This window comes from Atheta coriaria, unplaced genomic scaffold, assembly GCF_025399875.1.
Source record: "Atheta coriaria isolate IRGN ID8LTWV9N9 unplaced genomic scaffold, Caltech_Dcor_3.1 hic_scaffold_9_pilon, whole genome shotgun sequence".
In the NCBI taxonomy this organism is placed as follows: domain Eukaryota; kingdom Metazoa; phylum Arthropoda; class Insecta; order Coleoptera; family Staphylinidae; genus Dalotia; species Dalotia coriaria.
This window is the reverse complement of record NW_027045451.1, coordinates 527,965-540,906: the sequence shown is the minus strand read 5'-3', so window position 1 is coordinate 540,906 and position 12,942 is coordinate 527,965. Positions and strand designations below refer to the sequence as shown.

General features: G+C 33.3%; 1 long non-coding RNA gene across 2 annotated transcripts; it reads right to left on the bottom strand.

Annotated features, from left to right (window-relative positions):
• Positions 1–1,599: 1,599 nt before the first annotated feature.
• LOC135799130 (uncharacterized) lies at positions 1,600–12,790 on the bottom strand. 2 transcript variants are annotated; one of them, XR_010549889.1, is made up of 5 exons: positions 12,385–12,790; positions 12,230–12,273; positions 9,359–9,397; positions 1,926–2,156; positions 1,600–1,857 (listed from the first exon to the last, which is right to left on the bottom strand). It is a non-coding gene; the product is annotated as an uncharacterized lncRNA (long non-coding RNA). The 2 variants fall into 2 exon arrangements; XR_010549888.1 differs by lacking the exons at positions 9,359–9,397; positions 12,230–12,273; positions 12,385–12,790 and adding an exon at positions 5,532–5,866.
• Between the last annotated feature and the right edge of the window lie 152 nt (positions 12,791–12,942).

Here is a 12,942-nt window from a genome sequence, read left to right as displayed (position 1 = left end):
AAGAACCATTCTTGTATCAGATTGTAAGTATTTAATTTCTTTATCATTTTCCCAAATAACTTTTGTAATTATCTCACAAATTAACCCCGACAATTGCATTTTTATGTTTGAAAGACTAATTTTTGCTTGTTTTAGGGATTTTGCACCTGAGTCTGACATTGTAGAAGCACCATTCTTGCATCAGATTGTAAGTATTTAATTTCTTTATCATTTTCCTAAATAACTTTTGTGATTATTTCACAAATTAACCCATAAAATTACATTTTTATGTTCGAAAGACTAATTTTCGCTTGTTTTAGGGATTTTGCACCTGAGTCTGACATCGTAGAAGGACCATTCTTGCATCAGATTGTTATTATTAAATTTCATTATCTTTAATAACTTTTGTTATTATTACACAAATTGACTCCCAAAATGTATGCTTGTGTGTTTTCTTTAATAAAGAATATTTTTAAGTTTTTCTAATTAAAATTATTTCTGTTATTTCTACCCGATCACATATTTAACGATCCTTTAAAACATTTATTTTGAAAAGTGCATGCTAGTGCCATCTATCAATTAGAAACTACAACTACCGAAAGTTTTGAGCTTCGGTCCGTCGCCACCAGAGGCAGCACATTACTAGTTGCCGCGAAAACTTTATCAGTCTCCTCAACTTTCTGCGATCCTAATATTCAATCTTTATTTTGTCGACTCTGAGAGGCAAAATGACACAAAATTTGGACTCGAAACAGTCGAAACTCAGGTTTTGGTATTCGGATCGCAGAAAGCAAGAGGAGGTAAATGAAGGAGGCGGTAACTAGTAATGGCGGGTAAAATGAATGTTTAAAAATCTTTATTCAGCAAATTGGGCTTTTGAATTCTGAAGGATCTCGACAACTAAGAGGGCTAGAGAATTAAGAACTACATAATCTTATGCCTCGAAAAATTCTCTACAAGGTGACATCATTATTGAAAAATCATCAAAATGGCACAAAAAATTTTTAAAGAAAAGATTTTATTAAAAAAATGGCAAAAGATTTCTCTTTTTTATGGTCGAAATTAAAAGTTGGAATTTTTAAATTCTGTTTTCGAATTCTGATAGACAATTTAATTCTACATCAATTATTTTGGTATTTTTTTGCTAGCATTAACTGCTTAGGCCCTATTTGCAATTTTATAGAAAAAATTGAAAATGTATCGAAACAAACTGAAATAATATATATAATAATTTGACGGGAACTGTCTATGTCCACTTTCTGCGTTCCTAATACTACAGACTGATGAGCAGCAACATTTCAGCAAATTTCTCGACAAATTTTGTCGAGAAATCCATTGAAATTGGTAACAAAATTCTTTTGAATATTAGGATCACAGAAAGTGCAGTAGGTAGAATCTTCAGCAATCTTGAATAGCGGCGTAGTTTAGTTACTCGTGGATAGGTGACACTAGTGATACCGTTTTTAAATTAATATTGATACAATATAAAATTGATTTTGAACTATTTCTCATATCTAGCAGTGGCATTTCCATTAAAGTTTAAGGGATTTATGAATTAATTAAAGGAGTAACAATGTTGCGAGCTATGTTTCCCGTTTGGAACAAATAAAACAATGAAAATTTATAGTTAAAAATATAAAACAACAATTTTATTGAAACATGTAGAATCACAAACTCAATTTCTCAATAATACACAATTTTTAACAAAACATGCATGAAAACAGAATAATAATATGCAATTATATAATGCTCTTTTTATATCTTTTAACAAAATACATAAAAATGATATCTATATCAGCTTCAAAAGGTTGTAAATTCATTCAATCGTATTTGGAATCATCATCAACACCGGCAATCCAATCTTCAATTTCTTGGACTCTATAAATCAGAATGAATAACAGAATAGTAAAATATAAAATATTATAAATTGCAAAAATATAACATACGTTCTGGGTATTTTAGTCCAGTTGATACATCCATCTTCAGTAAACAGAACATCATCCTCAATACGAATTCCACCAGTACCACGGAACCTCTCCAGTTCAAGTTCCCAGTTCCCATTCAAGGCACCGTACGAAGGTAGCGGTAGAAGTTCCACCCATTTAGGGCACCGTAGAAGGGTAGCGTTATCGTTTACGTCAATGAAGAACTCATCGGACCATGGGGTACAGCGAATACTGTAAAAAAAACATAAGTTAAAACAACTTGCATAAGTATGCATACAAAACACGAAAAGTATCACCACTTTTGATCAATAATGAACATTAAACGCGGCAATAGTAAATAACATTACTATAGTTGATCGAATATAATGCAAAATTAGCAATTTTTTTACATTTGGCATGGTACATATATGCGATCCAAACTATATTAGAATGTGCTGCATACGGCAAATGGCAACAGCGTGAGAGGATGACAAACAAGGAAAATCTTCTAATTTTTCTCAATTTGTTCAAAAATTAAACGCCATAAAAATAACAGATTAAAAATTCTTAAACTAAGGAAAATTTTCTATAAAATAAGATAATTAAATTGAAAATTTATGAGATAAAATTTTAATTCAAAATAAAAATGGGCAAGGGGTGGGAAACACACAACTTTCAATATAACTCGGGTTACGGTATTTTCACGCGATAAATTTCAACACAGGAAGATACAGAATTAAATTCCGCATATGGGAAAACTATTCCAAACTTATTCTAGCATCGCGTTCGCGTGTTATAACAAAAAAACTACAATTCCTAGCGCAACGAGTACAACGGCGCAAACACAATTTTCACTATAACTCGCGTTACGGAATTTTCTAGCAAACAATTTTTATACTGGGAGATGCAGAATTAAATTCTGCATATGGGAAAATTAATTCGAACCAATTGTGATACCGCGTTCGCGTGTTATAACAAAAAAACTACAATTCCTAGCGCAACGAGTACTACGGCGCAAACACAATTTTCACTATAACTCGCGTTACGGAATTTTCTAGCAAACAATTTTTAAACTGGGAGATGCAGAATTAAATTCTGCATATGGGAAAATTAATTCGAACCAATTGTGATACCGCGTTCGCGTGTGATAATAAAAAAACTACAATTCCTAGCGCAACGAGTACTACGGCGTAAACACAATTTTCACTATAACTCGCGATACGGAATTTTCTAGCAAACAATTTTTATACTGGGCGATACAGAATTAAATTCTGCATATGGGAAAATTAATTCAAACTAATTATGATACCGCGTTCGCGTGTTATAACAAAAAAACTACAATTTCTAGCGCAACGAATACTACGGCGCAAACACAACTTTCACTATAACTCGCGTTATGGAATTTTCTAGCAAACAATTATTATACTGGGAGATGCAGAATTAAATTCTGCATATGGGAAAATTAATTCGAACCAATTGTGATACCGCGTTCGCGTGTTATAACAAAAAAACTACAATTTCTAGCGCAACGAATACTACGGCGCAAACACAACTTTCACTATAACTCGCGTTACGGAATTTTCTAGCAAACAATTTTTATACTGGGAGATGCAGAATTAAATTCTGCATATGGGAAAATTAATTCAAACTAATTATGATACCGCGTTCGCGTGTTATAACAAAAAAACTACAATTTCTAGCACAACGAATACTACGGCGCAAACACAACTTTCCCTATAACTCGCGTTACGGAATTTTCTAGCAAACAATTTTTATATTGGCAGATGCAGAATTAAATTGTGCATATGGGAAAATTAATTGGAACCAATTGTGATACCGCGTTCGCGTGTTATAACAAAAAAACTACAATTCCTAGCGCAACGAGTACTACGGCGCAAACACAATTTTCACTATAACTCGCGTTACGGAATTTTCTAGCAAACAATTTTTATATTGGCAGATGCAGAATTAAATTGTGCATATGGGAAAATTAATTGGAACCAATTGTGATACCGCGTTCGCGTGTTATAACAAAAAAACTACAATTCCTAGCGCAACGAGTACTACGGCGCAAACACAACTTTCACTATAACTCGCGTTACGGAATTTTCTGGCAAAATATTTTTATACTGGGAGATGCAAAATTAAATTCTGCATCTAGGAAAATTAATTCGAACTAATTGTGATACCGCGTTCGCGTGTTATAACAAAAAAACTACAATTCCTAGCGCAAGGAGTGAGAAAAATCACCCTTCCAAAAATTTGGGCGGGTTCCTACGGTGCCTTGAACACGAGTCACTTTTACCGCTAGCCTCGTAAGGTGCCCTGAATCGAGTCACTTCTACCGCTAACAAATACCACCCGGCGGAGATTTTAATTCTACATTTTTTGACGCCCCGCTGAAGTTACTAAGTCGCAGAGTTCGCATAGAATAACGAAAATATACAAAAATATACCTAATACTGACAATCAGAAGTATCAAACATACATACATACTGTACTACTACTGTATTATACTGTAAACCTGAGATTGAGAATCGTAGAATAAGTATTGAAGCCAAGTAGGAAACATATCAGAGAATGGATTTGCATTAAAACCGGAATTGTTCGCATGAATCGACACTACAAAACTCGAAATTTGGAAAATGGTTGAACTGAACTGAAGGGAAATTCCCGATCAAGTAAAATTGCGATAAGAACAAGTCAAAATAATTCAATGAAATATTTGATCTATAGAAAAGAAATACTAACACCGATGAACAAGTAGAAGTCAAACAATTCTCGTGTGCAAGTTGTAGGGTACGGAATTAATATATTTTTAGCTGTTTTATTTTCATGCATCAACCGGCCTAGCATCTCACATCAGGGGCATTATAAATTCGCATATCTGGGGCATTCCAGTGTAAACATTAAACATCGGTAAAAATAAGCATTTACCAGGCGGGCAATGTATTAAATTCATATTAATTCAAACCGGAATGACAATTACAATGACGCGAAACTGAATTATGCCCATGAAATGAAGAATTTAATTATAATCTCACCCATGAACTCTCACCCTGTGCATTGTAACTCATGAAACGTCACTGACCCTCACTGGTATTTCTTCAATTACTATAATAAATGAATAATAAAAGTTAAAACATGTTATACAAATGCAAAATAAAAGAATGTTATCAATTCGTGCATCAAAACACGATGTTTGTTGTCGAAATGTGTGTGCACGGTGCATTCCACACGGCGAACGAGATAAGAACACACTAGTTGTAAACAAACACCGATAAGCGTCAATAGTCAGAAGATTGAACACAATGCTAGCTGGCAATATCGGCACAAGTTAGAAAGGCTTAGATTTTAATTTGAATTTAATAAAAGATGCAAACGTTCATATGAATTTACTGTATTAATTAGGTTTTAAGACCGTATTGTTTGCAACAGAGCTGAGATACCGGCGGCGGCCATGATGCGCCTGAAAGGCGAACACATTCACGGCGAACGCGACGTTATATCGGATACTGACAGACGCTTAGAATGGAAAACTAAATCAATTACATTTATCATTCTAACTTTAAATGAAGTCCAATGTTATTTACGCAAGTGCAGAATAAAATAAATAGCAATTCTTACCAATTGGAAGATGGCCGACGGCACTTCACAACAAGTAAACAACATAGCCGCGATACACTTACGCGCAAATAATAAATAACAATACTAAAGTTGTACTAAAGTCAAGTTAAAATTAAATAGTCAATTGATGATCGAATATAATTCGAATTGGAAAGTAGAAGTCCGGATAAACAATACGAGTCGCGCAAAATACGTCTGGATCAACCAGCGACCGGCACAAAACTGGCCGCAAGCTGCATAAGCAACGACGAGGCAGTTTATGATAAGAAAACAAGAGGTGCGCAAAGCCGGCGCGTCGATCACACGCGACCTTATGCGCGAATTGCATATGGCAGTTTACCTGGGATCAAAACTAAACTAAGATGTAGCAACATGCGGCGTGAGGTGCTGGCAACGACGACACACGGCAATGCGATAAGAAAGTGTATATTGTGTTCAAACAAACACAATTCTTGTGTCGAAGGTTCACGATTGCTGATAAATATAGAAATAAACAATACAAGTTTATTTTACAATTTATAGTCCATGCTATTGCCATCTATAAATGATACAGTAGTTTCGAAATTTAGATTAGTAAAGATAATAAAAAATTTAAATTCGATTTGCGTAATTCTGATTTCTTATGCTGACAGATTGCCAGATTTAGTGATATTTAATTTAAACATGCATCGTTTTTCGTTTACCAGGTAACACATTAGTCCGTAATCATCTGCTGATAATAAAAATGTATTAGAATTAATATAAAATTGTTAGTTATATTCATGAAAGAATTGAAGAATATTTGCTTAAATTTACGATGCTAATATAATAAACAGCAACGGTGTGTTTTGATTCCACGAAATAAAGATTCGATACCTGCAGGTAAACAAACTTATCTCTTGCGCGAAATCGCGTGATCCACACGGACACGGTGTGCACTCACTACCACCAACAAGCAATATTTAATGCAAAACCGTACATCGTAGCGCCATCTAACCTTTGAAAATATTTATCAACTTCAAAACACATTTATCAAATATGCAACAAAAATATGCAAAAAAGTCAATACATATCTGGAAATGAGGTAAATAAATTTCAATACAGGGAGATACAGAATTAAATTCCGCATCAGGGAAAATGATTTCGAACTTATTGTGACACCGCGTTCGAGTGTTATATTCAATCATTTCATTTTATTCAATCGCGAATATCTCGCAAACTAAAAGAGATAAATAGGATCTGATCGCAGCGTCTTAATCTACGGACGAAAAACGCGACTAAAAGTGCTAAAAGTGACATTTTGCAATTTTTTGTGCCATTTTATTCATTTTAAATCGCGAATATCTCGTAAACTAAAAGAGATAATTAAGATCTGATCGCAGCGTCTTAATCTACGGACTAATCTCTATCAGATAGGATAGTTAAAACCGAAATCTGAGAGATGAAATTTTAATTCTTAAGAAAAAATTGCCAAGGGGGGGTGCTTGATACTTTTTTTCGACGATTTTCAAAAATTCATATCTCTTAAACTAAAAGAGATAGCTACCAACGAATTGTTGATTATGAAAGATTGGAAAATTCTCTATCAGATAAAAATATAAAATAATTATATTTCCTACAGTAAAAGGTCGAAAAACGCGACTAAAAGTGCTAAAAAGTGACATTTTGCAATTTTTGCCCATTTTATTCAATCGCGAATATCTCGTAAACTAAAAGAGATAAATAAGATCTGATCGCAGCGTCTTAATCTACGGACCAATCTCTATCAGATAGGATAGTTAAAACGGAAATCTGAGAGATGAAATTTTAAGTCTTAAGAAAAAATTGCCAAGGGGGGGTGCTTGATACTTTTTTTCGACGATTTTCAAAAATTCATATCTCTTAAACTAAAAGAGATAGCTACCAACGAATTGTTGATTATGAAAGATTGGAAGATTCTCTATCAGATAAAAATATAAAATAATTATATTTCCTACAGTAAAAGGTCGAAAAACGCGACTAAAAGTGCTAAAAAGTGACATTTTGCAATTTTTGCCCATTTTATTCAATCGCGAATATCTCGTAAACTAAAAGAGATAATTAAGATCTGATCGCAGCGTCTTAATCTACGGACTATTTTCTATCAGATAGGATAGTTAAAACAGAAATCTGAGAGATGAATGCTTGATACTTTTTTTCGACGATTTTCAAAAATTCATATCTCTTAAACTAAAAGAGATAGCTACCAACGAATTGTTGATTATGAAAGATTGGAAGATTCTCTATCAGATAAAAATATAAAACAATTATATTTCCTACAGTAAAAGGTCGAAAAACGCGACTAAAAGTGCTAAAAAGTGACATTTTGCAATTTTTGCCCATTTTATTCAATCGCGAATATCTCGTAAACTAAAAGAGATAAATATGATCCGATCGCAGCGTCTTAATCTACGGACTATTTTCTATCAGATAGGATAGTTAAAACCGAAATCTGAGAAATGAATGCTTGATACTTTTTTTCGACGATTTTCAAAAATTCATATCTCTTAAACTAAAAGAGATAGCTACCAACGAATTATTGATTATGAAAGATTGGAAGATTCTCTATCAGATAAAAATATAAAATAATTATATTTCCTAAAGTAAAAGGTCGAAAAACGCGACTAAAAGTGCTAAAAAGTGACATTTTGCAATTTTTGCCCATTTTATTCAATCGCGAATATCTCGTAAACTAAAAGAGATAATTAAGATCTGGTCGCAGCGTCTTAATCTACGGACTATTTTCTATCAGATAGGATAGTTAAAACCGAAATCTGAGAGATGAAATTTTAAGTCTTAAGAAAAAATTGCCAAGGGGGGGTGCTTGATACTTTTTTTCGACGATTTTCAAAAATTCATATCTCTTAAACTAAAGCAGATAGCTACCAACGAATTGTTGATTATGAAAGATTGGAAGATTCTCTATCAGATAAAAATATAAAACAATTATATTTCCTACAGTAAAAGGTCGAAAAACGCGACTAAAAGTGCTAAAAAGTGACATTTTGCAATTTTTGCCCATTTTATTCAATCGCGAATATCTCGTAAACTAAAAGAGATAATTAAGATCTGGTCGCAGCGTCTTAATCTACGGACTATTTTCTATCAGATAGGATAGTTAAAACCGAAATCTGAGAGATGAAATTTTAAGTCTTAAGAAAAAATTGCCAAGGGGGGGTGCTTGATACTTTTTTTCGACGATTTTCAAAAATTCATATCTCTTAAACTAAAGCAGATAGCTACCAACGAATTGTTGATTATGAAAGATTGGAAGATTCTCTATCAGATAAAAATATAAAATAATTATATTTCCTACAGTAAAAGGTCGAAAAACGCGACTAAAAGTGCTAAAAAGTGACATTTTGCAATTTTTGCCCATTTTATTCAATCGCGAATATCTCGTAAACTAAAAGAGATATATAAGTACAAATCGCAGAGACTATTCTACGAATAAATTCCTATAAGATAAGCTAGCTAAATTGTTAATTTAAAATAATAATTAGTCAGGAAAAATGGGTAAAGGGGATACTGCATCATGTTTCTATCACGTAAAATTTAAATAAATATTACAATTTCTAATCTATCTGAGGCGTGATGTTCAAATTTAAAGCTGCGTTTTACAAGCTTGTTCCCAATATTAAATCATAAATCGTATCGTATAAGCGCTATTTTGCAATAATTAAATACAACTGGATAGAGAATTTAATTCTGCATATTTGGACCCCGCGCCCAAGTTTGTAAGACGTTACTCCCAACAATAAAAAATAATTAAATTATTTAATGAAATATATAAATATTTATATATATATATAATTGAATTATAAACTTACCAATGCAGGATTCATCAGACTCCAAAGCAGGTGCAAATACTGTAAACAAAAAAAGGAAACATAAGTAATACTATATTCACACAGCGGAGAAAAACAAACTGTGCTGTTTAGTTAAAAAAAAAACACCTACAGCAGCACGATGGGTCATCCAAATGATGAATAAATCAACATGGTCGCGATACACTTACGCGCAAATAATAAATAACTGTACTAAAATTACTAAAGTCAAGTTAAAATTAAATAGTCAATTGATGATCGAATATAATATGAATTGGAAAGTAGAAGTCCGGATAAGAAGTTTGGATCAACTAGAGACCGGCACAAAACTGGCTGCAAACTGTATAAGCAACGACGAGGCAGTTGATGATAAGAAAGCAAGAGGTGCGCAAAGCCGGAGCGTCGATCAGACGCGACCTTGTGCGTGAATTGCAATAGATGCGCAAACTCGGCGGCGCGTCGATGGAACGCGACCTTATGTGCGAATTGCATTTGGCAGTTTACCTGGGATCAAAACTAAACTAAGATGCAGCAACATGCGGCGTGAGGTGCTGGCAACGACGACACACGGCAATGCGATAAGAAAGTGTATATTGTGTTCCAACAAACACAATGCTTTATTTTACAATTTTTAGTCCATGCTATTGCCATCTATAAATGATACAGTAGTTCCGAAATTTAGATTAGTAAAGATAATAAAAAATTTAAATTCGATTTGCGTAATTCTGATTTCTTATACTGACAGATTGCCAGATTTTAAATCAAATATTTAAGTGATATTTAATTTAAATAAGCATCGTTTTTCGTTTACCAGGTAACACATTAGTCCGTAATCATCGGCTGATAATAAAAAAGTTTTGCATTCTTGATAATTTTTATAATAAACTATTAGAATTAATATAAAATTGTTAGTTGTTTAAATTTACGATGCTAATATAGGTAATAAACAGCAACGGTGTGTTTTGATTCCACGAAATAAAGATTCGATACCTGCAGGTAAACAAAATTATCTCTTGCGCGAAATCGCGTGATCCACAAGAACACGGTGTGCACTCACTACCACCAACAAGCAATATTTAATGCAAAACCGTACATCGCAGCGCCATCTTACCTTTGAAAATATTTATCAACTTCAAAACAAATTAATCAAATATGCAACCAAAATATGCAAAAAAGTCAATACACATCTGGAAATGAGGTAAATAAATTTCAATACAGGGAGATACAGAATTAAATTCCGCATCAGAGAAAATGATTTCGAACTTATTGTGACACCGCGTTCGAGTGTTACTCGTATATTCAATCATTTCATTTTATTCAATCGCGAATATCTCGAAAACTAAAAGAGATAAATAGGATCTGATCGCAGCGTCTTAATCTACGGACGAAAAACGCGACTAAAAGTGCTAAAAAGTGACATTTTGCAATTTTTGTCCATTTTATTCAAACGCGAATATCTCGGAAACTAAAAGAGATAATTAAGATCTGATCGCAGCGTCTTAATCTATGGACTAGTCTCTATCGGATATGATAGTTAAAACCGAAATCTGAGAGATGAAATTTTAATTCTTAAGAAAAAAATTGCTAAGCGGGGGTGCTTGATAGTTTTTTTCGACGATTTTCAAAAATTAATATCTCTTAAACTAAAAGAGATAGCAACCAACGAATTGTTGATTTTGAAAGATTGGAAAATTTTCTATCAGATAGAAATATAAAATAATTATATTTCCTACAGTAAAAGGTCGAAAAACGCGACTAAAAGTGCTAAAAAGTGACATTTTGCAATTTTCGCCCATTTTATTCAAACGCGAATATCTCGGAAACTAAAAGAGATAATTAAGATCTGATCGCAGCGTCTTAATCTATGGACTAGTCTGTATCGGATATGATAGTTAAAACGGAAATCTGAGAGATGAAATTTTAATTCTTAAGAAAAAAATTGCTAAGGGGGGGTGCTTGATACTTTTTTTCGACGATTTTCAAAAATTAATATCTGTTAAACTAAAAGAGATAGCAACCAACGAATTGTTGAATATGAAAGATTGGAAAATTCTCTATCAGATAGAAATATAAAATAATAATATTTCCCACAGTAAAATGTCGAAAAACGCGACTAAAAGTGCTAAAAAGTGACATTTTGCAATTTTCGCCCATTTTATTTAAACGCGAATATCTCGGAAACTAAAAGAGATAATTAAGATCTGATCGCAGCGTCTTAATCTATGGACTAGTCTCTATCGGATATGATAGTTAAAACGGAAATCTGAGAGATGAAATTTTAATTCTTAAGAAAAAAATTGCTAAGGGGGGGTGCTTGATACTTTTTTTCGACGATTTTCAAAAATTAATATCTGTTAAACTAAAAGAGATAGCAACCAACGAATTGTTGAATATGAAAGATTGAAAAATTCTCTATCAGATAGAAATATAAAATAATTATATTTCCTACAGTAAAAGGTCGAAAAACGCGACTAAAAGTGCTAAAAAGTGACATTTTGCAATTTTCGCCCATTTTATTCAAACGCGAATATCTCGGAAACTAAAAGAGATAGTCAACACACGATAATTGTGCATATCGTTTAAACTAAAAACCTTCGCGACCAAAGAAAGTTATGAAAGATTGGAAAATTCTGCATTAGATAAGTATTTAAAATAATTTAATTTCGTGGGGTAAAAGAACCAAAAACGTGACTAAAAGTGCAATTTTTCTTTTTTGCCCTTTTTTTTTTGAATCGCGTATATCACCTAGTTATGTCCGACCCTACCAGTCGCCTTATTTGTGTCACAGGTAGGTAGTTCGTGATAAATAGATAACTTGTTTATAAACAGCAAATGTAAATTTGACCGAAAAATATAATTGAATTATAAACATACCAGTGTACAGCTTATCGGACTGCCAGGCACAACGAGTGCTGTAACTAAACGAAAACATAAATTAAAACAAAAATATTTCATACAATTAAATTATGTTATAATTAACAATCAACACAAAATAAACAATCTGTGTTGTTTAGTTAAAAGATACTTACACGAGCCTGATGGATCTTTCTTAATGATGAGAATCAACATGGGGATGATATATATTCGATTAATTTAGAAACCGACACCAAACACAACGCCGAGTGAAGAATGTTATCAAATCCACTATCACGTAACTTGTAATATACATAACAAACGCGATCAAAAACCGGCATTTCCGAACAAACAAATTACTATAGTCGCAAAGTACAAATAAATAGTCGATTGATCTTCGAGTATAACACAAATTTAGAATATTGAAGTCCGAATAAACGATATAAGTATCTAAACACAACTGGATTAAGCAGCGACCGGCACGAAACTGGCTGCAATCCATCGATAGTGCGTGCCGAAACTGCGTAAACAACGACGGGACAGTATATGATAAGAAAACAAGAGGTGCGCAAAGACTGCGCGTCGACGTCACGCGACCTTGTGCGCGAATTGCAGTAGATGCGCAAAGTCGGCTGCGCATTGATCGCACGCGACTTTGTACGCGAATTTGCAATAGGCACATTACCTGTGATCTAAACTAAACTAGACTTCGCTGCATGCACGCCGCAGACAAC